Consider the following 3,842-nt stretch of genomic DNA (forward strand, 5'->3'; position numbering starts at 1 on the left):
GGAACATAAAAACGAGACTAAGAGACATGGACAAGAGTGTGGTGGTTACCAGGGGTGGGGGGAGGGAGGACATGGGAGGGAGGGAGGGAGAGAGTTAGGGGGAGGGGGAGGGGCACAGAGAACTAGTTGGAGGCAGAGGACAATCTGACTTTGGGCGAGGGGTATGCAACATAATTTAATGACAAAATAACCTAGACATGTTTTCTTTGAATATATGTACCCTGATTTATTAATGTCATCCCATTATCATTAATAAAAATTTATTAAAAAAAAAGAATAAAAAGTTAAAAAAATAATAAATCAAAAAGAGGTTTTTTTAAAAAAATTAATAATGAAATAAAGAAAAATAAAATAAAATTAAAATTAAAAAAAAAGAAAATTTTTTTCCCCCTCCTTTTTTTCCTTTCCTCTCCTCTCCCCTCTTTCTTGAGAAAATCTTGTGGTGAACTGTGAACTATATTGTACTAAATAGAAGAAACAATGCCTTTAATGGAGGGCCTGAATTGGGGAGAAGTAATAAAGGGGGAAAAATAAAAAGGAAAAAAAAGGGGGGGTATGGATCCACAAAAAGCAAATAAGAAAAAAATTTGGGTCAAGAATAAAATTATTTGCTTTTAGGTGTTGTTTGACTATGAGTTATGATGAGAGGAATAAGAGGGAAACAGGAAAATGGGGGGACAAATTAAAAAATTACTATTGTATTTAGTGGAACAAGAACTAGATAAAATGGAGAGCCAGGAATGGGAGCACTGGTAGTGTGTTAAAAAGGTGAAGTAAACCCCCCCCCCAAAAAAATACTTACCTGGCAGGGGAGATAACATGATCACGAAGGTGGTTTTCCCAGGGGCGAGGCTTATCCATTGCACTCCGGATGTGCTGACCCCTGCGATTTCCCCAAATGTGGGAAACTCGACTGCATAATTTGTGGTAGTGGGGGACTGTGTTCACGCTCTATTTAAAAAAAAACCCAAAATGCCACAAACATAAGTTTGAGTTCCAGATAAGATATTGTTCGTTATTGAGGTTTGAATGAGAGGAGATGTAAAAGAGAAAGGAAGAAACTAATATAGAGGGAGAAAGAAAAGAGAGAGAGAGAGAGAAAGAGGGAACCACTAAAAGAAGAAAAAAGATGAGAGAGAGAGAGAGAGTTAAGGGTTTTGGAGTGCAACCCTCATAGAGAGAAAGGAAGAGGAAAGAAAAGATAATGGGAGATGTAACACTTATGTGTAGTGTAATTCAAGGAGAGGAGAGAGTAAGACCGACATAGAGTTAAACAACCAAATTGGAGGAGGAAAAAAAAATATCAAGAATGAAGATAAGAGAAACAAATGAACAAATATAATAAAATGGGATAGGTTATAAAGTCTGCGGATTATTCTTGATTTTGAGAGGTTATCTTCTTGCTTTTTCTTTTCTCTCCCTCTTCCTGGTCGGTGACTCTGTACCTCGTGTTCTGCCCCTTTGGCACGCTCAGGTAGAGGTTTGCAGTTGATAAGTCTCTATGGCAATGTCATGTATTGTGCTTTAGTCTCGTTGGCAGTCGAGGCTCATTAGCATTTATAGGCTCCGCCAGTGAGAGAGTCCGTGTTCCTGGAGCCTTTCTCCTAGTTTTTCCTTCCTCAATTAGTAGCCTGATAATCCAGCTATGGGGTTGCTGCTGCCTCTGCCTGGATAGTAAGAGGCTCAAAGAGCTGGCAACTCCCCACTCTATTTCCACTCAGCACAGGGCTCTGGGTAAGGCTCAGTCAGTCAGAGCTGCTAGCATAATCAGGTGGGGCTTCCACCCACTCAAAGACCTCTGGCTCTGCCACTCTGTGGGATAACATGGGCGCACACTGCCAAGGCACTTGGAGGAATCTCTCACCCACTATCTACGTGTGCAGACCAGGATATCAGGCCGGAAGTTTCACCCTCTGAGTGAAACCCCCACCCGCACGGAAGAGTTCCAGCGTTGGCATTGGTTCTCGCTCCCTCCCCATGCACGGCTTTCCCAGGGCGCTGGGGCGGCCCGGAGATTTCGCCTTTGGCCCACACAAAGGCCTCTGACTCTGCCCCTCTGTGGGACAACATGGGCTCCCACTCCTGAGGTGCTTGGAGGAATCTCTTGCCCACTCTCCTTGCATGCAGACCAGGATATCAGGCCGGCCGCCTCACCCTCTGAGTGAAACCCCTCCCGCATGGAAAAATTCCAGCATTGGAATTGGTTCTCACTCCCTCCCTGTGAACGGCTGTTTCAGGGCACTGGGGCAGCCTGGAGATTCCTCTTTCGGCCCACACAAAGGCCTCTGACTCTGCCTCTCTGTGGGACAACACTGGCGCCCACTCCTGGGGCTTTGGAAGGAATCTCTCGCCCACTGTCTGCGCACGCCGACCAGAGGATCGGGGAAAATGGCTGCCCCACTTGTCTTTCTTTGTCTGGGTTTGGCACGAGTGTTAGCTTGTATTGCCCGGGTTGCCACAGGAACAGTTTTTTCTCGGTTTGGATCTCCGTGCCACAGCCTGGTTCGGCCATTTGTGCCGCGGCCTGGATCTATTCACCCCCTTTGCCTGCCTTAGTTTTTATATTATCAGTTCCCAGTGAAAGCCACCCTGTTTAGGTTAGTGAGGAAGGCAGAGCATTTCTTACTCCCTATTTCCTTCGGGGTTTGATTATATATTTAGCCAATTTTTCGCTCGACCATACCTTCGGGTGTATTGCAAAACATCTGGAGGCTCCAAGGATAGGTTTTTCTGTTTCTGGTTGAAGATCTTGTTGACTTTTGGGGGAGATTTATCGGTATTGCTTCCTACCATGCCATTACTCTGATGTCATCCCTCACCATCACATTCTTGTCATGTCTCTGAGTCTCATTTTTATGTCCCATCTATGCATGGGTTCATATAGTTCTTAGTTTTTTCTGATTTACTTATTTCACTCCATATAATGTTATCAAGGTCCATCCATGTTATTGTAAATGATCCGATGTCATCATTTCTTATGGCTGAGTTGTATTCCATAGTATATATGTACCAAAGCTTTTTAATCCACTCGTCCTCTGACGGACTCTTGGGCTGTTTCCAGATCTTCGCTATTGTGAACAATGCTGCTATAAACATGGGGGTGCATTTCTCCTTCTGGAACCGTTCTATGGTGTCCTTGGGGTATATTCCTAAAAGTGGGATGGCTGGGTCAAAAGGCAGTTCGATTTTTAATTTCTTGAGGAATCTCCATACTGTGTTCCACAGAGGCTGCACCAGTCTGCATTCCCACCAGTAGTGTAGGAGGGTTCCCTTTTCTCCACATCCTCGCCAGCACTTACTCTGTGTTGTTTTGTTGATGAGTGCCATTCTGACCGGTGTGAGGTGATATCTCATTGTGGTTTTAATTTGCATTTCTCTAATGATTAGTGCTGCTGAGCATTTTTTCATATGCCTATTGGCCATCTGTATATCCTCTTTGGAGAAGTGTCTATTCATTTCTTTTGCCCATTTTTTGACTGGATTGTTTGTCTTTCTGGTGTTGAGATTTACAAGTTCTTTATAAAGTTTGTTTATTAACCCCTTATCAGACATCCTGATAAATATTTACTTGTTCCTTATTGTAAATATTGTATTTGTTCCTGTTTTGTTTTTTTTTTACTTTAAAATAAGATATGTGCAGTGTGTACAGGGATTTGTTCATAGTTTTTTTTTATAGTCCAGCCCTCCAATGTTCTGAGGGACAGTGGACTGGCCCCCTGTATAAAAAGTTTGGGGACCCCTGCTCTAACACATCTCCTTTTATTGTCTCCATAGCACTTGCCATGATACATAACTATCAAGTTGTGACATAGAATGTTTTCTATCTTCTCAATAACATGAAG

At 43.2% G+C, this 3,842-nt stretch overlaps 1 non-coding gene across 1 annotated transcript; it reads left to right on the forward strand.

Moving 5' to 3' along the window:
• The first annotated feature begins 794 nt into the window (after positions 1 to 794).
• Positions 795 to 959, forward strand: LOC136404507 (U1 spliceosomal RNA). Its single transcript, XR_010751274.1, has one exon. It is a non-coding gene; the product is annotated as a U1 spliceosomal RNA (small nuclear RNA).
• The last annotated feature ends 2,883 nt before the right edge of the window (positions 960 to 3,842 follow it).

Source organism: Saccopteryx leptura, chromosome 4 (genome assembly GCF_036850995.1).
Source record: "Saccopteryx leptura isolate mSacLep1 chromosome 4, mSacLep1_pri_phased_curated, whole genome shotgun sequence".
Lineage (NCBI taxonomy): Eukaryota > Metazoa > Chordata > Mammalia > Chiroptera > Emballonuridae > Saccopteryx > Saccopteryx leptura.